The sequence below is a fragment of the Callithrix jacchus genome, chromosome 1 (assembly GCF_049354715.1).
Source record: "Callithrix jacchus isolate 240 chromosome 1, calJac240_pri, whole genome shotgun sequence".
Taxonomy (NCBI): Eukaryota; Metazoa; Chordata; class Mammalia; order Primates; family Cebidae; genus Callithrix; species Callithrix jacchus.
Window position 1 is genome coordinate 201,325,983 of NC_133502.1, and position 23,559 is coordinate 201,349,541.

At 46.4% G+C, this 23,559-nt stretch overlaps 1 protein-coding gene across 8 annotated transcripts in view; it reads left to right on the plus strand.

Annotated features, from left to right (window-relative positions):
* Positions 1 to 23,559, plus strand: part of OSBP2 (oxysterol binding protein 2) — a 208,400-nt gene that overhangs the window by 87,057 nt on the left and 97,784 nt on the right. Inside the window, exon 1 of one of the 8 annotated variants that reach the window (XM_078338331.1) lies at positions 17,867 to 17,989. The exons of the other annotated variants lie outside the window; for them this stretch is intronic. The gene's annotated coding sequence lies outside the window, so the exon portion shown is untranslated. Of the gene's footprint in view, positions 1 to 17,866; positions 17,990 to 23,559 lie in introns of those variants that run through there. 8 annotated transcript variants of the gene reach the window in all.

The following is a 23,559-nucleotide window of genomic DNA, read 5'->3' on the forward strand; positions in this document are numbered from 1 at the left end:
TTTTTTTTTTTTTTTTTTTTTTGAGATGCGTCTTGCTCTGTCGCCCAGGCTGGAGTGCAGTGGCATGATCTCAGCTCACTGCAACCTCCACCTCCAGGTTCAAGCAATTCTCCTGCCTCAGCTGCCTGAGTAGCTGGGATTACAGGCATGCACCAACAGGGTTGGCTAATTTTTTTTTTTTTGGTAGAAATGGACTTTCACCATGTAGGCCAGGCTGGTCTCAAACTCCTGACCTCAGGTAATCTGCCCACCTTGGCCTCCCCAAGTGTTGGGATTATAGGCCTGAGCTACCTTGCCTAGCTTCCTTAGAGTTCTTTAGTTTTTTTGATGTATTGGAGTTTTCTCTCCATGTAAATTTCAGAATCACCATAAGTTGTATTAAAAACACTTCTTTGGGATTTTGTTTAGCATTACGTTTTAACTGTAGATTAATTTTTTCTCTGTAACCAATGTAATGTGTAGACCGTGTTTTGGAGCAAAAAGTGCCTTGCACACATTAATTTCTGGCTGGGTGTGGTGGCTCAGGCCTGTAATCCCAGCACTTTGGGAGGCTGAGATGGGGGGACCACCTGAACTCAGTAGTTCGAGACCAGTCTGGCCAACATGGTGAAACTCCATCTCCACTAAAAATACAAAAATAAATTAGCTGGACGTGGTGGCCGGTGCCTGTAATCCCAGCTACTCGGGAGGCTGAGGCAAGAGAATCACTTGAATCCAAGAGGTGGAGGTTGCAGTGAGCCAAGATCGAGCCATTACGCTCCAGTGTGGTTGACAGAGTGAGATTTTATCTCAAAATAAAAAAAGCTTTAATTTTCTGATTTAGAAAATTTGCTTTCTTGCTAAATTTTATAGAGGTTAGTGATATGGTTTGGCTCTGTATCCTCACCCAAATCTCATCTCAAATTGTAATCCCCATATATTGAGGGAGGGAGCTGGTGGGAGGTGATTGGATTGGGGGGCAGATTTGCCCCTTGCTGTTCTAGTGATAGTGAGTGAGTTCTCGTGAGATCTAGTTGTTTGATAAGTGTCCGGTGCTTCCCTGTGCTCCTGCTCTCTCTCTCTTCTGCTGCCTTGTAAAGAAGGTGCTTGCTTCTCCTTTGCTTTCCATGATGATTTTAAGTTTCCTGGGGCAACCCCAGCAATGCAGACTGTGAGTCAGTTAAACCTCTTTTCTTAATAAATTACCCAGTCCCAGGTAGTATCTTTAGAGTAGTGTGAAAATGGACTAATACAGTTAGTATATATGTGTGTGGTTTTTTGTTTTTGTTTTTGTTTTTTTGAGATGAAGTCTTGCTCTGTCCCCCAGGCTGGAGGGCAATGGCACAATCTTGGCCCACTGCAACCTCCACCTTCCAGGTTCAAGCAATTCTCCTGTCTCAACCTCAAGAATCTGGGATTACAGGCAGGCACCACCATGCCCCACTAATTTTTTTGTTACTAAAAGTAGAGACAGAGTTTCGCCATGTTGGACAGGCTGATCTCGAACTCCTGACCTCAAGTGATCCACCCACCTCAGCCTCCCAAAGTGCTAGGATTCAGGTGTGAGCCACTGTGCCCAGCCTCGGTTAGTATATTTTAAGTCAGTTAATATTTACAATAAATATTGACCGCACATCTCTCTGTGCCAGACAGTGCTAGGAGGTAAGGAGTCATGGAAAACAAAATCAATGACCCCTGCCTGAAGTAGCATGGCCTATTGTGGGGAGACAGACAAATCAATAAAAATCCTGATGCAGTGGGCCCGATGCTTCACCCTGGTGAAAGACACACATGGAGAGGCAACCAGCCCAGGTTTGAGGGTCGAGGAAGGCTGCTTAGAGGTGGGATTATGTAAGCTGAGATCTAAAGGGTGAGGAGGAATTCACTTGTTGAAGATAGGAGAAGTACAATTTGAAAATAAGGCTCAGAGATTGGGGAGACCCTAGCTGTTAAGAGAGCTAAAGACCCCTCAGTGGTCGCAGGATCAGAGGCGGTGGTGGGGTGGGATGGGGTTGCCCCAAGATGAGGCTGGAGAGAATAACAGGGCAAAACATTCATCAGGAAAGGTCTTACCAGTCAGATTCTCCACTGGTGTTAGTTCATTCTCACACTGCTAATAAAGACATACCTGAGACTGGGTAACTTACAAAGGAAAGGGGTTTAATAGACTCGCAGTTCAGTGTGGCTAGGGAGGCCACAGGAAACTTAAAGTCATGGCAGAAGGGGAAGCAAACTCATTCTTCTTAACATGGCTGCAGGAAGGAGAAGGATGAGAGCTAAGAGAAGGGGGCAGCACCTTATAAAACAGATCTTGTCAGAAGTTACTATCACAAGAATAGCATGGGGATGGGGTGGACAGTGTGGCTCACGCCTGTAATCCCAACACTTTGGGAGGCTGATGCAGGTGGATCATTTGGGGTCAGGAGTTCGAGACCAGCATGGGCAACATGGTGAAACCCCATCTAAACTAAAAATACAAAAATTAGCCAGGCGTGGTGGTGCATGCCTGTAATCCCAGCTACTTGGGAGGCTGAGGCATGAAAATCACTTGAACCCAGGAGGTGGAGGTTTCAGTGATCTGAGATCAATCCACTGCACTCCAGCCTGGGCAACAGAATGACATTCTGTCAAAAAAAAAAAAAAGAATGGCATGGGGGTACTGCCCCTATGATTCACTTACCTTCCATCAGGTCCCTCCCACCATGGGGATTATGGAATTACAATTGAAGGTGAGATTTGGGTGGGGACACAAAACTAAACCATACCACCACTGGCTCTTGAGTGTCAAAAGAACCTTGTAAGGTTGTTAGCTGGAGCCTGGTACCCTCAGAGCAAGGCAGGACAGTGGCTGAGGGGCCCGTGCATCCTGGTGACAGATGGCAGTGTTGGAGGGTCTTGATGGTGGGGAAGGAAAGAGGCATGAAGATTGAGAGCACTTCAGTGGGCAGAGCCAAGCTCCATGTCTGGGCCTAACTGAATGGGACTGGGGTCTCAACCATGTCATTTACCAGCCACGTGACCTGGAACAACCTCTCCCATCTTCAGTTCCTTTATTTGAAAACTAGGGCTGTTGTGAGGATGTATGAAGTGTCAGCACCATGCCTGGCCCATATGGTCTCAGTACAAGTGACAGCCATGGTGATCATGGGGACAGTTTGATCAGCTACAAAGTGTCTTCTGCTGAGTAGGAAAGGGGTTTAATAGACTTTCCTACTCAGAGGATGGGAGTGCTACCATCTCCTTTTATATACAGTTTCTCCTAATGCCATGTTAATCATTCTGCAATTGCTACCAAAGCCCTGGACACAGAATCCTACCCAGTTCCCATGGAAGATTTTCCTCCAAGGGGAATCCAGCAGTAGAGAGAGCCCAGCCCTTTGCAATGTGGGGAGATTTCATTCAGAGCCCTCAATCAAACAGCCAGAATGAGCTCTGGGGTATCTGACAGACCAGCCAAGGTCTCTCACATGATTTAATCTGACAGATACAAAGAGGACCATAAAGTGATTTTGCTGTGGCCCAGACATGCAGAGCCCCCACAATTACATGTCTCCTTTCAGGAACAATTAGATTATCACTGTAGCGCCAGCATAATGAGACTCTAATGCCAAGAACCGTGTTCATTAATAAGTCGTACATGCTGACTTTTAAGTCAGGGCATCTTTGGGGGTAAACAATTTATTTTATCTATCTATTTATTTATTTAATTTTGAGACGGAGTTTTGCTCTTGTTACCCAGGCTGGAGTGCTATGGCATGATCTCGGCTCACCGCAACCTCCGCCTCCTGGGTTCAGGCAATTCTTCTGCCTCAGCCTCATGAGTAGCTGGGACTACAGGCGCGTGCCACCATGCCCAGCTAATTTTTGCATTTTTAGTAGAGATGGGGTTTCACCATGTTGACCACGATGGTCTCGATCTCTTGACCTCATGATCCACCCACCTCGGCCTCCCAAAGTGCTGGGATTATAGGGGTGAGCCACCATGCCTGGCCTTTATCTATTTATTTATTTAGAGATGGAGTCTTGCTCTGTCACCCAGGCTGGAGTGCAGTGGCACCATCTTGACTCACTGTAACCTCCACCTCCCTGGTTCAAGTGATTCTCCTGCCTCAGCCTTCTGAGTAGCTGGGATTACAGTCACCTGCCACCACACCCGGCTAATTTTTGTAATTTTAGTAGAGATGGGGTTTCACCATATTAGCCAGAATAGTCTTGAACTCCTGACCTCAAGTGATCTGCCCATTTTGGCCTCCCAAAGTGCTGGGATTACAGGTGTAAGCCACCACGCCTGGCCAAACAATTTATTTATTTATTTATTGCATTTTAGGTTTTGGGGTACATGTGCAGAACATGCAAGATAGTTGCATAGGTACACACATGGCAGTGTGATTTGCTGCCTTCCTCCCCTTCACTCACATCTGGCATTTCTCCCCATGCTATCCCTCCCCAGCTCCCCCCCGCATTGTCCCTCCCCTATTCCCCCCAATAGACTCCAGTGTGTAGTGCTCCCCTCCCTGTGTCCATGTGTTCTCATTGTTCATCACCCGCCTATGAGTGAGAACATGCGGTATTTCGTTTTCTGTTCTTGTATCAGTTCGCTGAGAATGATGTTCTTCAGATTCATCCATGTCCCTACAAAGGACGCAAATTCATCGTTTTTGGTTGCTGCATAATATTCCATGGTGTATATGTGCCACATTTTCCCAGATTTACAAGAAAAACAAACAAGCCCATTCAAAAATGGGCAAAGGATATGAACAATTTATTTTTCATAGCTTTGGACAATTCTCCATGTGATGACATGAAAGGGCATTTCTATGCCTGGAGAGTCGGTTGGCCACCTCAGAGACCATGTCCCTGCAGGAACAGATGAATAGGAAATGTTTGCTCCTGGTGCTGAGGGGTGGAAGTTTTGTTGCACCCTCTTGGAAGACCTTCAGTGCTCAAAGAAGGCTCTCTGAGGCTTCACCGTGTTATCTCTGGGATGCATCCTAGAGGTTGTAGGAGGGAGGCTCTGGGAAGAATTCCAACCTTGACAAGAGGGAGGGGGTCTGAATCTGGCAAGCAAGTGGGGACCACATTCTCTGGGCATTCAGAAGCCAGGATTTCGTGGGCAATGAAATCCGCCTTCTGTTAGAAGTAGGCTCCAGTCTGCTTTCTCTCCACATGTGCACATTTTCCACCATTTCCAGGAGGCTGCAGCTAACACAAGTGAATGAGTGCTTTCCTCAGCATTAGCCCCATCAACTCAGACACTTGCAACTTACAGAGCATATAAAAATCAGAAAAACATTGGAAGAACCTAAGGACAGCCCAGCACAGCTGTGTACGGATCACCCCATGGAACAAGCATTTGTTTAGGCTGTTGAGGCTGTTGTAGGACCGTAAAGGGAAAGGAAATGGTTTAGCTGGAGACAGTTTGGGTACACACTTTCCAAAAGGCAGCACCAGTGGCCCGAAGGTGGACAGACTTCAGTTCTGGCCCCAAGAGCACAGGCAGGGTGAAATGTTCTCTAGGAAGAAGGGTCTGCCCTTGAGATTCTTTCTCTGTAACAGCTTTGCCTCTTCCACCTGTAACAACTTTGTTCCCATTTTAGGTCACAGTTTTTTTTGTTTGTTTGTTTGTTTTTGAGACAGAGTGGAGTCTCGCTCTGTCACCAGGTTGGAGTGTAGTAGCATGATCTCAGCTCACTGCAGCCTCCGCCTCCTGGGTTCAAGCAATTCTCCTGCCTTAGCCTCCCGAGTAGCTGGGACTACAGGCACGTGCTACCACTCCCAGCTAATTTTTGTATTTTTAGTAGAGATGGGATTTCACCATATGGGCCAGGGTGGTCTCGATCGCTTGACCTCGTGATCTGCCTGCCTCAGCCTCCCAAAGTGCTGGGATTACAGGTGTCAACCACAGCGCCTGGCCTAGATCATAGTTTAATTTTATTTTGTGTCATGTTCATTGAGGGTAAGACGAATGTGAATCTTGGTGAAAATGTGTTGTCTCTTGTGTACCTCTCTATACGTACATGACAATGGCTATCATCTGAAAGAAGTGATGCACAAGGGGAGAGGGTGACCCCATCTCCATGCTACAAGGTGACTGGGCCGAAGAAGGAGGACGCAGCCCCTGGGGTCAGCAGATGTGTTTTGCTGGAGTGGCCCATTGGGTGTGGGTGCCTTGGGCTGGAGGTGATGTGGATGACACCCAGGGCTTATTCTTTGTGCCCTCTCGAGCTTCACCCTTGGCCCTGGCTTGCAGGGCTTCCTGGGTTCAGGGAAGACTTTGACTCTGCTGCCACACAAAATCCATGGCACTGCTGCTGACCCACTTTTTAGGGGGAGACAGGGAGAGGGGAAAGCAGAAAAAAGATTTGACAACTTGAAACTGCATCAGCCAATTTGTAGAGGTTTTGGCCACTCTGCTAGTTTCCAGGCACATGATCCGTGATGGAATTGGAGGAGCACAGGAAAGAGGACAAAGCCAGAGGCTCCTCATCAGTCTTGGGAATTCAAGGAGACTTCACTTTGGTGGCTGCATTTAGAGACAGTGCGTGTGCGCACGCACGTGGGTTTGCTCCAAGCGGTTTCTACTGCTGCTTGCTCGTGTGTCTATAGCTCCCAGATGGTTTTTCAGCAAGACTCTAAGCCGGAAGCAAAAGCAACCCTGAAGAGATATGTCAAAATGCACTTAAAAAAAAAAAAGAGGGAGCATACTTTACAGGTTAAAGGAAATTTTTTTGAGATGTGGTAATTTGCTAAGAATCCACTGACAAATGTGGTCAAGGGTCATTTCAAGACCAATAAGCTTTTGGAGCAACAGTTTAAAAATCCGTTAAGGGATGTTTCTTCCCTGTTCTCTGTGTTTGCTTCATCGAATCGCGGTTGCCCTGAAGGGGAAATAGTATTCATTTGTGGGTTTTTAAATTCCATTGCTTGGAAGGACTTTGACAGTCAAGGCCAATGTGATCCCTGTTTCAAACTTTTTTTCTTTCTGTTTTTTTCTTTTTTGAGACGTAGTTTCTCTCTTGTAAGAGTGCAATGGCACGATCTTGGCTCACTGCAACTTCTGCCTCTGGGGTTCAAGCGATCCTCCTGCCTCAGCGCCCCAAGTAGCTGGGATTACAGGTGCCCGCCACCACACCTGGCTAATTTTGTATTTTTAGTAGAGACGGGGATTTCACCATGTTGGCCAGGCTGGTCTTGAACTCCTGACCTCATGTGATCCTGTGATCCACCCTCCTTGGCCTCCCACAGCGTTGGGATTACAGGTGTGAGCCGCCATGCCTAGCCAACACTTCTCTTTTTCAAGCTGCAGGAACTTACATATTGGGGACTTTTTTTTTTTTTTTTTTTGAGGCAAAGTCTGGTTCTGTTGTCCAGGCTGGAGTGCAGTCGTGTGATCTTGGCTTACTGCACTCTCCACCTCCCAGGTTCATGCAATTCTCGAGCCTCAGCTTCCTGAGTAGCTGGTATTATAGGCCTGTGCCACCAAGCCTGGCTGATTTTTGTACTTTTAGTAGAGACATGGTTTCATCATGTTGGCCAGGCTGGTCTCACATTCCCGACCTCAAGTGATCCGCCTGCCTCGGCCTCCCAAAGTGCTGGGATTACAGGTGTCAGCCGCTGTGCCCAGCCCATATTGGGGAATTCTAAATACAATCAGTCCTGTCTCTTTAATGTATCCATGCCACAGCTTTGTGGAATGCATTGTCAGTCGTAGTTTTGCTTTGTGGATAGAGAAAAATGAATTTTTGAATGGAAGAGTGCCTTAGCTAGGGAGAGCAGCAAGGCAGGAAGGACCTGGCCATCCTCTCCCAGGGCCAGGACCAGGCCAGTGGGGATTTCAGGAGCCTTTAGAATAGATAGTTTGATTGAGAACCCACCTAGCCTCTTAGCCTGCCCCCACATCAATGGGTACATAGGTTAGTATCATTCAATAGGTATGTAGATAAGTATTACCAAAATATATAGAGTCAGAGAGATGTCGATAAAAAAATCATAATCAAAACAGGAAAAACAGTGTTAGGAACTGCAGAAGTTTCAATCAGGCCAGGTGAGGTAGCTCATGCCTGTAATCCCAGCACTTTGGGAGGCTGGAGTGGGTAGATCGCTTGAGGCCAGGAGTTCAAGACCAGCCTGGCCAACATGGTGAAACCCCGTCTCTACTAAAAATATGAAAAATTAGCCCTGTGTGGTTTCATGTGCTGTAATCCCAGCCACACAGGAGGCTTGAACTTGGGAGGCGGAGGTTGCAGTGAACCAGAGGTGGAGGTTATAGTGAGCCACAATCGCACCACTGCACTCCAGCCTAGCAACACGGCAAGACTGTCTCAAAAAAACAAACAAAAAAAGAAGTTTCAATCACTATGGTTTGCATGATAAGAAATAGTTTATGAATACAAGTATTTTTTCCGTCCACCATCTGCAGTATTGTTTACAGAAGAAACCGAGATTATAAACCTTCCTGTAAATGCTTCCTGCAGACATCTACTTGCAAACCCACGGGTAAAAAGTTTGCATTTATACTTTTTAATGAATAGTCTCTTTAGGGTTTAATTAGTCATTGTGTCTATGCATGAATGATTCATAATCTGGTTTTGCCACCAGCATATGGCAGTTAAAGTCAGAATAAAAATAATATTCTCAAGCAAAATGAACTGTACTCTCTGGCCAGTTATGATTGGTTGGCAATGTGTTTTATAGAGATAGAAGTTGATTGGCAGATGTTACAAGTTTTGGTTTGTCTTGTCTCTTGGGGAGAAAGTGAACCCTATGAAAAGCACAAGCCTCTCTGGTCTTCCACACGAGTACTGTGAGGGCCACAGTCTCTAATATTCCCCAGGAAGCCTAACACTGGGGAGGTGCCCTGAGCTCATGTGAGTAACGTTAATAATCACTACCATGTATGCCTACTGTGTGCCTGGCATGTTTACATAGTGAGACCTGGTCTCTAAAAATATATGTTTTAATAATTTTAAAAATAAATAAAATTATTTCATTCTCTCCTCTATTTAATTTTATTTTTACCTTTTTTTAATGGAGATAATAATATGAATCTTTGACATATTATAATCTACTTTAAATTATTAATTTGCTACTTCCCAAACTATTTAAGAAGCTAACAACAGTTAAATATTTTCCAGGAGGCTTAGGTGGCAGGATCACCTAAGCCTGGGAGGTGGAAGTTGCAGTATCACTGCACTCCAGCCTGCGGGACTGTATCACTGCAATCCAGCCTGCGGGACAAAGTGAGACCGTCTCAAAAAAAGAAAAAATTCCCCTTACTTTTTGTATTATTGTTGTTTTATATTTTACTCATACATGTATACATTCCACAAAGCATTATAATTGTTGTTGTTTTAAACAATCAATATTTATATAACTACTGTTTTTTTTGTATATGTAACCACCTTTTTTTCTTGTTTTTGTTTGTTTGTTCGTTTGTTTTTGTTTTTGTTTTGTTTTTAGAAAGAGTCTCACTTTGTCACCCAGGCTGGAGTGCAGTGGCACAATCTCCACTCACTGCAACCTCCACATCCCAGGTTCAAGCAATTCTCCTGGCTCAGCCTCCCAAGTAGCTGGGACTACAGGTACACATCACTGCACCCAGCCAATGTTTTAAATTTTTTTGTAGAGATGGGATGTCATCATCTTGCCCAGGCTGGTCTTGAACTCCTGAGCTCAAGTGATCCTCTTGCCTGAGCCTCCCAAAGTGCTGGGATTACAGAGGTGAGCCACTGGAACTAACCTAAGATCTTCTATCAGGGCTTTGACTAGAATGTGTGTAGGTAAGGTTTAGTTTTGTTTCTGCTTCTTGGGGCTCATTGAGCTTCTTGAATCTGTGGGTTAATGTCTTTCACCAGATTTGGGAAAATTCATCACCATTATTTCATCTACAACTGCTTCTGAACCTCTTCTCTCTTCTCTTTTCCTCTTGCAGGACACAAATTACACTTACATTAGACTTTTTGACCCACATGTCTTTATGCATTCCTCTATCTTTTCCATTCTTTTTAATCTCTAGATATTTTTTATTGACTAGTTTTTGAGTTCACTAAACCTGCTTTCAGCCTTATCCATTCTGTTGTTAAACTTATTTAGTGCATTTTTAACTTCAGACATATTTTAAAATCTTGGGATATCTATTTGATTATTTGTATAGATTTCCAATTTTGTTGAAATGCTCCATGTAGTCATCCATTTTCTCATCTTTCCTTTTTTAAAAAAACTTATTCATCATAGTTATTTTCACATTGGCTCCTTACCAATCAAGCTGCTTTGAACACCCTGGATATGCCAAGTGGTTTTTCTCACTGGTTCTTGACATTTCAGTCATCTGTATTTTTGAAAGTTTATATTTCTCTTCTGTAGTATTTTCTCTGGTTGCCCTAACTGCCATGGGCTTCATGCAGGGAGAGCACTGACTCTTTGAGAACTTCCCAGGGTCTATGAGGGCAGTGACACCAGGCCCCGGCTTTATGTGCATATAGCTGCTTGGTAACTGCTGAGGGAAATGCTGATCTCCTGGCCTGGATCCACCTCACTGAGGGCCCCTTGGTTAACCAAGGACACAGGATAGTAACCAGAGATGAGTGTGTTTTTCCTGTTTTTACTCCTTATAAATCCAAGTTTTAGGACATTTTAAACATACATGTATAAAAAAATTTTTAATAAACATATGTGTATTTATAAGGGAAATAAATTTGATATTAAACTCAACTACTCTAGTTATTTAAAATTTATTTTAAATTCTCTTCTATTCTTAGTTAATAAATTCTCTTCTATTCTTAGTTAATAGTTTTAGACTCTGTCTAAAAACAAAAAAAATACCAAACTTCTGTTTGTTAAAACTTTTTTGTTTTTATTTATTTGTTTGTTTTTGAGACAGAGTCTTGCTCTGTCACCCAGGCTGGAGTTCAGTGATGCAATCTCAGCTCACTACAACCTCCACTGTCTGGGTTCAAGCGATTCTCATGTCTCAGCCTCATGAATAACTGGAATTACAGGGGCACACCACCATGCCGACTAATTTTTATATTTTTAGTAGAGACAGGGGTTTCACCATATTGGCCAGGATGGTCTCGAACTCCTGACCTCAAGTGATCCACCCACCTCAGCCTCCCAAAGTGCTGGGATTACAGGCATGACCCACTGTAGCAGGCCAAAATTTATTTTTATTGTAGCAAAATACTCCTATCATAACATTTACCATATTAACCACTTTTTAAGTGTAATGCTCAGTGGTGGTAAGTATATTAGTGTTGTAGTGCATCTGTGACCGTCAATGATCTACCTATCCATCTCCAGAACTCCTTTCATTCTGCAAAACTCTTGACCCATGAAACAATAACGCCCCCTTTCCCCACTCCCTTTAGCCCCTGGCACCCACCATTCTACTTTCTGTCTGTTTGGATTTGACTATTCTGGGTACCTTATGTAAATGGAATCATATGGTATTTGTCTTTCTGTGACTGACCTATTTCCCTTAGCATAATGTCTTCCAGGCTTTTTCATGCTGTAGCATGTGCTAGGATTTCCTTCCTTTTTAAGGCTATCCAATATTCCATTGCATGGATAGACCACATTTTGTGTCTTTCATATTTTAGCTATTGTGAACAACATTGCTATGTTTATTAATTGATTGATTGATTGATTGATTGAGACAGCTTCTCACTTTGTCGCCCAAGCTGGAGTGCCGTGGTGCGAATCTCAGCTCAATGCAACCTCCGCCTCCTGGGTTCAAGTGATTCTCCTGCCTCAGCCTCCTGCGTAGCTAGGATTATAGGTGCCTGCCACCATGCCCAGCTAATTTTTTGTATTTTTATTAGAGACAGGATCTCACCATGTTGGCCAGGCTGGTCTCAAACCCCTGACCCTATGATCTGCCCACCTCCGCCTTCCAAAGTGCTGAGATTATAGGTGTAAGCCACCGCACCTGGCCCTATTTATTTATTTTTAATTAATTAATTTTTTTTTGAGACAGGGTCCCACCCAGGCTGGAGTGCAGTGACACAATCAAGGCTTACCGCAGCCTCAGCCTCCTGGGTTCAGGTAATCCTCCCGCCACAGCCTCCTGAGTAACTAGGACTACAGGCGTCTGCCACCATGCCTGACTAATTTTTGTATTTTTTTTTGTAGAGATGGGGTTTTGCCATGTTTCCCAGGCTGGTGTCAACCTCCTGAGCTCAAGCAATCTACCCACCTTGGTCTCCCAAAGTGCTAGGATTACAGGTGTGAACCACCATGCCCAGCCAATGCTGCTATGAATATTGGTGTACACTATCTCTTTGAGACCCTAGTATGTGCCCAGAAGTGGAATTGCTGGGTCATAATGATAATCCTATTTTTTTTTTAATTTTTTATTTGAGACGGAGTCTTGCTCTGTTACCCAGGCTGGAGTGCAGTGGTGTAAATCTCAGCTCACTGCAACCTCCACTTCCCAGCTTCAAGTGATTCTCCTGCCTCAGCCTCCTGAGTAGCTGGGACTACAGGCATGCACCACCACGCCTGGCTAATTTTTGTATTTTTTTTTTTTAAGTAGAGACGGGGTTTCACCAGTTGGACAGGCTGGTCTTGAACTCCTGACCTCGTGATCCGCCCACCTTGGCCTCCCAAAGGGCTGGGATTACAGGCATGAGCCACTGTGCCCATCCAATAGTCCTATTTTTAATATTTTGAGGAATCTCTATACTATTTTTCACAGCAGCTGCAGCACCATTTCATATTGCCACCAACGCTGAGTTTCAGATTCTCCACATCCTTGCCAGCACTTGTTATTTTCAGTTTTTTATGGTAGCCATCCTAATGGGTGCAAGGTGGTAGGTATCTCACTGTGCTTTTAATTTGCATTTTCCTCATGATTCATGAAGCCAAGCATCTTTTCATGTACATATTGGACATTTGTGCATTGTCTTTGGAAAAATGTCTACTCAAGTCCTTTGCCCATTTTTGAATCGGGTTAGGGTTTTTTGTTGTTAAGTTTTAGGAGTTCTGTATTCTGAATATTAATCCCTTATCATACATATGATTTGCAAATATTTTCTGTCCTTCTGTGGATTGTTTCTTTTACTTGGTTGACAGTGTCCTTCAAGGCATACATTTTTTTATTTTCACAAAGTCCATTTTGTCCATTTTTGTTGTTGTTCTTGTCTGTGCCTTTGGTGTCATACCCAAGAAATCTTTGCCAATTCCAATGTTGTGAAGCTTTTGCACTAAGGTTTTGCTTATGACTGTTTCATAGTTTTAGCTCTTACATTTCAGTCTTCGATCCATTTGAGTTAATTTTGGCATATGGTGTTAGGTAAGGGTTTGATTTCATTCTTTAGCATGTGGACACACCCTTTTCACAGCACCATTTGTGAAAAGACTATTCTTTCCCTATTGAATTGTCTTGGCACACTTGTCAGAAATCATTTGATTGTCTGGGCATGGTGGCTCACACCTATAATCCCAGCACTTTGGAAGGTCGAGGCGGGTGGATCACTTGAGGTCAGGAGTTCAAGACCAGCCTGGCCAACATGGTGAAACCTTGTCTCTACTAAAATATGTGAAAAGTAGCTGGGCATGGTGGCACACGTCTGTAGTCCTAGCTCCTTGAGAGGCTGAGGTGGGACAATCACTTGAACCCAGGAGGCGGAGGTTGCAGTGAGTCGAGATCATGCCACTGCACTCAAACCTAGGTGACAGAGTAAGATTCTGTCTCAAAAAAAAAAAAAAAAAAAAAAAATTTGATCCTATACGCAAGGGTTTATTTATTTATTTACTTATTTATTTATTTTTGAGACAAGGTCTCACTGTGTTGCCCAGGCTGGAATGCAGTGGCACAATCTCAGCTCACTGCAACCTCTGCCTCCCAGGTTCAACCCATCCTCCTGCCTCAGTCTCCCGAGTAGCTGGGACTACAGGCATGTGCCACCACACCCAGCTGATTTTTGTATTTTTAGTTGAGACAGGGTCTCACCATGTTAGATAAGCTTGTCTTGAAGAACCCTTAGCCTTGAGTGATCTGCCCACCTTGGCCTCCCAAAGTACTGGGATTACAGGTGCCAGTCACCGCGCCCGGCCTACAATGGTTTATTTTTGAATTGCCATTAGAGTTTTAGGACTAAAAGATACTGCAGGAAGTAGTTAGTCCAATGCCTTCTTACTACAGATGGGGAAACTGAGGCCCAAAGACTAAGGACAACTTGCCCTGGGTTTCACAGTGACAGAACTGAAAGTACATCCTAGGGCTGACTCCACATCTGATGCTTTTAAAGGCTAGTTGTTAGTTTGCTTTGCTGTCAGAATAGTGTTATGTCAGTTACTATTTTAATAGAAGTGGCAAATGCATTTTTCATTCTGCCGAAAATGTATGTGGCATCATCTTCACCACACCTGTGGACCAGTCAGTCACTGGCAGCACCTGTGTTTTGAAGCATTACAATGGTAAGAATAGGCCACCTGTTCGGTGGGTTTCTATTTGCCCTGACATTTAGTTTGCAGTTTGAAAGGGTCCTGAATATAGCTATGTAATAACCTACTACAGAATGCCTTCCCAGTGTCCATTTGTCTTTATTGGCTACGGCAAGGAACCCTGATCTCTGAATTTGCTAGCAACAGAGACTCTTTCAGTCATGGCTACCAGTAAGACAGACCTAGACTAGGCTGCTGTCCCAAAGGTTGTCTTGGCAGAGGCTGGGCTGTGGGTGGGAATAGGGGTAGCAGGGAATATGAATTAGACAAAATTTCAAAGTGGATTTAAAATTATGCCATTCTTGGTATTTCCTGGGCTGGGTTTGCTCATTCAAGAGCTATTAAGCCCCTCTCATTGGTACTGTGGACACTTTGCTGGGAGCTGACAGGCCCCTCACAAAACCAGAAGGCAAAAAGAACTCTTAAGGATTTTCTGGAGGAGGTTAAGAGAGGAGGCAGGGACCCAGGGAAGAGGCTGCCAAGCAGAACCAGGGAAAGAGGAGGAGGAATTGGTTCCAGGCCTCCAGAAGTGTCATAAGGAAATGGTAAGCCAAGGAGGCACTGATGGAAGCTGGGGCGGGCTGGTTGTGAGGGAAGAGGAAGGGATGGGGCATGGATATGCTTCTATCTTCAGCGAACACCTGAGACAGCAAAGCACAGCTGGGCTGGGAGGGCGGATGGGGGATTTGCTTTAGATTTGACAGCAACATTGGTGATACAGGTGGCATTCCAGGTAGATTGGGGTGATTTACTAGTTGTCAGCTGCAATGGCAGACAGAGTCTGCCTGCCAGAATGAGCATGTGTAGTGGCAAGGACAAAGAGCAGGGCCAGAGTGGTGGGGCAGAAGGTAGAAGACAGCCTGGGGCAGAAGTGTCTTCCAGCCTTTGTGTGTGAGAATTATTGGCACATGTTCCAATTATTTGGCTTTTCCAGAACCCAGAAAATAATGGGATAACTGGCTCTGGGTACGGTGGCTCATGCCTGTAATCCCAGCACTTTGGGAGGCCAAGGAGGGTGGATCATGAGGTCAGGAGATCAAGACCATCCTGGCTAACATGGTGAAACCCTGTCTCTACTAAAAATACAAAAAAATTAGCCAGGTGTGGTGGCAGATGCCTGTAGTCCCAGCTACTCAAGCAGCTGAGGCAGGAGAATTGCTTGAACCCTGGAGGCAGAGGTTGAGCCGAGATCACGCCACTGCACTCCCGCCTGGGCAACAGAATGAGACTCTGTCTCAAAAATATGGGGTAACTGAACTGAAATTTAAAATATTGCTCTGTGACTTGGGTTGTTTGTGTTGGTTCAAAACCCCAAATCTTTCGGGGTCTTCAATTTGTGAGCACGTCAGTGGAAATTCTAAACTTTGTGTTAATGGTGTGTGTGTGTATGTCTGTCTGTCTCTGTGTGAGTGTGTTTAGAAATGGGCTTCTCTGGGTTCCTCACTGGTCTTCTGGAAGGTGGGGTTATAGACATGCTGGTGAATGCTGAATGTTTCATAAATTAACTATTAATGGAGTTAAAGAAATCTTTTGTCATGAAACATTTTAGGAATTTCATTCCAAATGAGGAAATGCGTAAAGACTTGTCCACTTGGCAAACGCTGGGTGTTTGGGAGGTGATTGTGTACCCTGTCCCCACATTTGAGGCCTGTGACCATTGCAGCAAAAAGCTTATGTAACCTGGTGCTCCTGAGCACTAATTTGTTTCTTGTCATTGAGTTTTGATAGTACACTACTTAAAGAGAAGAAAAATAAGCTCTTGGAAGTAATTTTCAAGTAGAGGTAGTGGTTTTGTTTATTTTTTTTAAGGCATGACATGTGGAATGTGCTTCCTTTCTTTGATGTGAAATCTGAAGGAGGTTTTGCCTCCTGCCTAGCACATTTCCTAAATGATAAATGCCCATTCATGTTCCACCTGTGCCCTTCATGAATGTTTTGGCTCCATGATCTTTTTGTAGCCGTCATGGTCAGTGAATGTTTGAGCAGAGTCCTCTACACCTACTTGGACAGCAATTATTAACCTCAACTTGAATGCATTCTATTTGATCTTTCCCCTTCAAAGTGGGAGCTCACCAAATGGTAAAAATCAAGGTGTCTTTGGATTTGAATTAACGTGGCATTAAAAAGTTATGGTTGCTTTTAAAAGAATTAGGCAGGGCCAGAGGTGGTGGCTCACACCTGCAATCTCAGTGCTTTGAGGAGGCTGAGACAGCAGGGTCACTTGAGGCCAGGAGTTTGAGAACAGCTTGGACAATACAGCAAGACCCCATTTCAACAACAACAACAAAATCCTAGCTGGATATGGTGGTGCACATCTGTGGTCCTAACTATTGAGGAGGCTGAGGTAGGAGGATCGCTTGAGCCCAGGAGTTCAAGGCTGCAGTGAACTATGATCATGTCACTGAACCCCAGCCTGGGCAATAGAGCAAGATTCTGTCTCTAAATAAATAGAATGAATAAATGAATGAACAAGAGTTGCCCATTTAGCTCAGCGAAGGTAGGGTATCCTCATCTTGGACTCCAGAAAGGCCTGAGGCAGGCCATGAAGTAGGCAGAACCCACTGTCATGTCCCAGAGGAGAAACTGAGGCTTAGGTGGCCTGGGTCCTGTTGCTGATCTGTGGCAGAGGCCAAGTCAGAACCAATGACCCCCAGGGACTTTCCTGGCTGGGAAGGAGAGGCAGTGGGAGGGATTTGAACAGAATGTGGAAGCGGTTCTGCGATGTCATCAGGTCTAGCAGTCTGTTGGTTGGTACCTGGGGAGGGAATTGGATTCCAAGTGGGGATGGGACTCCATCTCCCCTAGTTCCCGAGATAGACTGGCCTGTAACTGGATCACTCAGCAACCCCATGTCGTATGATGGAGAAATGAGCGCTGGCGCCATGGGCCCCTCCCCAGCTGGGTCCAGGCAAAAGGCCGGCCCTCTCTAGCCTAGATTGGGGTGCGATAGCGCCCTTAGTGTCGTGTCGGGTTCCGTGCCAGGCTTGGGCATTTTAAGAGGCTGAGCTGCGCCTTCCACTGCCCGCCTGCGTCCCGCCACGGAGAGCTCGCCTTTGTCTAGCCCTCTGGGCGAGAAAGAACGCTAATCCTAGCTTGGGACAGGGCTGTCGGAGGCGCGCCGGATCCTCCGGGGACCGACCGGTGGCCTCGCGCGGCTCTCATCGCTCTCGGAGCGAGGCTCCACGGGCGGAGGCAGCCTCCTCGGGCGTTGGGGAGGAGGTTGGAGGAAAGAACGCAGCGCCGCGCGCCCTTGCCGCGCTCAGGCTGACGGGCGGGCGCACGAGCTGCTCTCTGAGCTCGCGGGCTGGACGCTGTCCGTGGTGCTGAAGCGGCGCCCGCGGCAGGGAGGCGGGCCCGGGGCTGCCGGGCAGCACCCACCCAATCCCGGGACCGCCCTCCTTCTCACTGGCTCGGAGAGGCGGCGGCAACCGGCACTGCACCCAGATGGACTGAGAGCGCGGCGGCGGGAAGGCGGCGGCGGCGGCGGCGGCGGCAGCAGCAGCTGCAAGAGCCCCTGCAGCCTCGGGGCAGGACCCACGTCCGCACCCGAGAGCCCCTCCCTGGGGTGAGTCAGGGCGGGCGGAGCAGGGATGGGGTAAACGTGTCCTGGGGCACGGGATCGCTTGGGCTTTAAAATTTCCCTTCCACGTTGTAAATTTCTTCCAGTCCAGATCTTGAGCAGCCTGCAGGACTGAGGGCTCAGAGCTATGCCTCCGCACTTTCCCAGTCCTGGGATAAAGGGCAGGCCCCTCTACCCTCACATGCCAGGGGACAAAGGGTTTAGCCAGAAGCCAGTCACAAGGCATGTCCTCCTCTCCACCTTGGGTGCAGCCCATAACAAGGTACCAGGAAAAGCTGTTTGCCCGGGCTGGTGCCACAGGGGGGACACCTTCCGGTCTCTGGTCTCTGTTCAGAGGCCTGGCCCTGGGCAACCCAACCACTGGAATTCAGCCCAGACAGAGGCCAGCCATCTTTTAGCAGGGGAAGGCAAGCTTCAGACTTCACTGGGGCTACAAGTGAGAAGTAAAGCCATTTCCCTGCCTCCTTCCAGTTTCCTGAGCTGCCATGATCAGGACTTCAGGGCGAGGGTCACTTCATTACACCTGGCTGTTACAAGTGAGCTGGACTCAAGCAGAGGATGTCTGGAGTGGATACTGGGCAGGCACTGCCTGCCAGTGGTGTGTGTGTGTGTGTGTGTGTGTGTGTGTGTGTGTGTGGTGTTCCCAGCACTCAAAGGGGATTTTAAACTCCAGTGGTGCCTGTCACAGGAAAAGCCCTTCTCCAGCCAGCCTGTGCCTCTGAGTAAGCAGTTTGGGGTCACACTGGGCAACTACCCAGCCAGAGGAGCTTTGAGCTTCCTCAGCCCCTACAGCTGCCCCCCTTTCTGCCTTGAGCCATCTGCTGAAGGGGGAGATGTGTTTAAACTTGATGGGTCACCTCTGCCTTCGATCCTACCAGCATTCGGTTCCCATCTCCATCACCTGGCAAGGTCAGACAGTTAGATGTCTTAACTCCTAGAACTGGATGGGTGGGCTTCTGGGGGCTTTACTGCCTAGACAAAGAGCATTTGGTGTGGTGGGGAGGAAAGGGAGTGGAAAGAGGAGGTGGAATTAGTGGGACCATCCTCCAGGGCCCTGGAGACATCTAGTTGTGCTAGATTCCAAGCTGTGTAAGATGCCTGTTATAACCCGATGGATGTAAATGAAGCTTCTGAATCTTGACAGTTTCATTGCTGGAGGACTCGGGTCTGTGTTTTGTTCCGTCTGTCTAGCTTAAGCTGTGCACATCAGAAATCACTCTGGTGGGCAGCTTCCTTGGATCATCGGATGCCTGATGGTGCCGATGAAATTAAAGAGAAGTGGGGAAGATGTGTGAGATGATGTGCTGGTTTTAGGGTCAGTGTGAGCTGCAGTGGTGCTGCAGTGCTGATGGAAATGCATGCCAAGAATGTGTTAGCATTACTTGCATAAAGCAGACCACTTGGTACCCCGGTACCATTTGTTTCTCACCAACGTTCTGTAGAGAGGGAAGATCATAAGGGAAAAGTATAGTAACTGCACATCTGACTATAATTGATTTACATTATTCTTGACCACTTTTTTCCACCCAAAAGTATTTTTTTAACTACCGTATAGACGCTTTATATTTTGGCCAGATGAATGAACCTCTTTAGAGAATGGTTGTCTGGAAGGATGGCTGACTCATGACTCTACTTTGGCATTCTTGCTGACTTGTTTTATAAAAACATGAAGTCCAGAAACATAATGGCAGGGCAACTAAGCAGTGGGACATCGTTTTTGCTTTGGGAAAATGGTATATTTGAGCTTTGCATGTTATTTGTTTTGAAAATTACATTTATAGCCAAAAAGTTTTCCATTGATCTAGTTGACATTGAGATATATACATGTATTTTTAACCCATTGTCTGAGCAACTTAAAACCTCCTCAATAATTAAAGTGGGATCAAGTTCTCCTCTGTAACTGAGGAAGATACTATTTGAGGGTTGACCCTGGGTGATTGATACATAGTCCTAGCTTCAGCTTACAGTCTCTGTTCAGAAGTCCTGACTGGCTTGTATCACATGCAAGCCTGCATTTATGCACAGCGATAAAATGTGTATGAAAAATATGAACACTATTTCTGTCTGGATTTCTCAAGGCAGCAAACAAAGATGTAGTTAGTGATGACTATTTGTCAATAGAACACACTTCATTTTGGTGAAAGCAATTGATCTTGGGACCCCGGTAGAATAGTTAAGTGTTAGAGATGGTGGCAACAGCTATGTGGTGTAAACGAGTGAAAAGAGATCCAGCTTTGCAGATTGAGAGGCCTGAGTCTGAATCCTGATTTTAACCTATTATTAATTGGATGCCATGATTTAACCTCTGTAAGCATTTGTAAAATGGAGAAAATAATACCTGCCTGGTTTGCACAGGATTGGCATGTAGGTGCTTAGTGTTGTTCTAAATATGTCTTGCCATTGTCTACCTCCACTGGTTATTAAAGGAACATAAGTGTGTTTAGCCAAAATTACCTCAAATTCTTGTTTATATTCAAACTATGAAGGCCATGAAACAGCTCAATATCTTGGAGTGTCCTAGGCCTGCTGGAGGTAGTGTTCCCAAGGTGGGGACTTTTCTTGGGTCTGTTGTCATCCAGGAACATTGACTGGCTAGCCCTGGGGCTTGTGTAAAAGGACAAAGGAACTGTTCCCTCTGGGAGAATGGAGCCTAAATGCCGAAGGCCATGAGGAGTCTGTTCAGAGAAGCCCCTTCCAAGACAGGCTTTGTGGCAACGGAGGTTTTGTTACATGGAGAGGCTTCTCTGTCCTGATGTTCTATTTGTCTGATGCTGGGTTTCCTCCAGCGATATGTCTCCCCCTGCTTCTGTCCTGCATGCCTTGTGGTAATAGTGGCTAAAATGGGAAGGTGCTTGTTTCACGCCAGGCTTTCCTGCAGTAACTCAGGCATCACCATAACCCTGTGAGAGGCAAACCATTGCCATCCTTATTATACAAATGAAGAGACTGAAGTCAGACAGGTCACAGTGCCCTAGGTCTGACTCTGGCCCTACCTCTACAGCATGAGGAGAGGACCTCACAGATGAGCTCTTGACACAGAAAGGAGGGGCAGCAGAACAGGAGTCACCCCAGAGCAGACTCACAATCCAGTGCTCTCTCCTCACATTGCGGTGAGAGCACCCCATTGCTTGGTGGCAAGAGGAGGAGGAATAAGCAGGGGTTAGGGCCAGCCAGGTAAAATCGAAATGGGGAGGAGCTGGTGTCAGGTACCTTCCCTTCCTGGCCTGCCATAGCATCCTGTCTCCAGGATGGGGCTTGAGATCTCAGCAGCTGGAGCAGCAGCCGCAGCAGTAATCAGAGCTAGAGGGTGGAGCAGAGCCCTTGGAAATCAACTAGGCCAACCTCTCATGATATGAATGAAGAGCTTGAGGCCCAGAGAGGAAATGACTCATCCATGGAGGTGTTGCTGGGGAGAAGGGAGGTCTTTATTCCACTGTCCTGGACAGGAGGCCCTCCTAATGGACTGTTCTTCAGTTCCTCTGTGGGAAGGCTGGGTGTTGCCGGTGGCTCTGTCAGAAAGGGCTGCCCAAGTCCAGGGACCTCCATGGAACCTAGAGATACCGCTGAGCTGGACAGCTCCTTTTTCTCCCTCCCCACCTAACAGCTCCATCTGGCCCCTGCTGGCACAGGATTGCTGTTTGCAGACTGCATTGATTTCCATTTCCCGGGTGAGCAGATAATTTAAAGATTATTCAGTTGAGTTTTTGGTTCCCTTAACTTGAGTCCTTTCTCCAAGAGTACCTGCTGCCAATAGCCTGAGCCCCAGGCATTGAAATAAAAAGAGGCAGCTGTTGCCCATAAACTTGAATTCTTTACGAAGTGTGTGTGATTTCTTATAGCTGCTTTGCACCCATACCCAGCCTCGATGGTTACTTAATGAGTGTACCCGTGAGCTTGCTTTTTCCACTGAAAGGCGTTTCATGATGCTGAACCTTCCTCCATTCCTGCAGGTGTGCTCCTTTCCCTAGGCTGCCATTTTCAGTTACCGGCCCCATCCATGTAGGTCTCCTACCCTGAACCCCAGCCCCTGCAAGACTCAACTCCTCTTCTTTCTGCCTGAGGCCATGCCCTGTCCATTTTCTACCACGTTTTCTCTGGATTCTGTTGCTTCCCTCCAGCCATTCTTCCACTGCCCTGATTGGGCTCCTCATTACTGACTCTTTGCAGTGCCTTTCAACTGGGGTGCCTCCCTGCATGGGGTCCCTTGTAGACTTGTCCCTATGTGTGCAGGCGGATTAATCTTTCAGGAAGACAGATTCTGCTCTCGGCACTGCTTTCCTGCTGACCCTTCCCTGGCCCACTGCTGTCTTCGGGATGAAGGCAGATGCCTCAGCCTGGCCTGGAAGGACTTTCTGCAGACTGGCCCAGCTCCCTGCCTCTCACACAGCAGCTAGGCCTGCTCTCCTCTCCCACGTGGCACTCTCCTTGCCTGAACGTGTCCCTTCCCTCTCCCACCTCCAGTTTCAGAGCCGCCTCCTCCAAGCCACCTTCCTCCCCTGAGCTTCCTGAGTTTTCTTTCCCTGCTGAAATCCAGAGCACGCTTGCTCAGTCAACTATTCAAGAGATCTGGCTGAGTCTTTTTTTTTTTTTTTTTTTTTTGAGGTGTTCTTTCTCTGCTGCCCAGGCTGGAGTGCAGTAATGTGATCAATTTTATACTTCACTGTAGCCTCAACATCCTGGGCTCAGGTGATCCTGATCCTCCTGCCTTAGCCTCCCAAGTAGCTGGGACTACAGGCACATGCCATCATGCCCAGCTAATTGATTTTAATTTTTTTTTCTTTTGTAGCGACAAGGTCTTACTCTGTTGCCTAGGCTGGTCTGGAACTCCTGGGCTCAAGCAATTCTCCCGTCTCTTCCTCCCAAAATACTGGGATTACAGGCGTGAGCTACATTGCCCAGCCAACCAAGTTTTACTGTGGGTCAGGTACAGTGTGGGGCAGCAGTAATGCCAAAGTGAGTGTGGCAGGTTGAATTGTCGTAAGAAAGGTGCACACGGGGAAGAACCCTAAAAAGGTATGCTCGGCTGGGCATGGTAGCTCACACCTGTACTCCCAGCACTTTGGGAGAATTGCTTGAGCCCAGGAGTTCAAGACCAGCCCAAGCAACATAGCAAGATCCTGTCGCTACAAAAAACTGAAAATAAAAAAAGTAGTTGGGTGTGGTGGAGTGCCCCTGTAGTCCTAGCTACTCAGGACACTGAGGTGGGAGGAACATTTGAGCTCTGGAGGTTAAGGCTGTAATAAGTCCGGACCACCCCACTGCACTCCAGCCTGAGTGACAGAGTGAGACCCTGTTTCAAAAGGAAAAAAGATACATTGAAGTCCTAACCCCCTATACCTGTGAACAGAACTTTGTTTGGAAATAGAGTCTTTGCTAGTGTAATCAAGTCAAGATGAGGTCATATGGGTGATTCCTAATCCAATATGTCTGAGGTCCTTATGAGAATAGAGAAATGTGGACTTAGACACTTACCCAGAGGAGACCACCAGGTGAAGACCAAACCATTTCTGTTGTTTTATGCCACAACATTTTTGGCAGCCTTAGGAAACTAATAC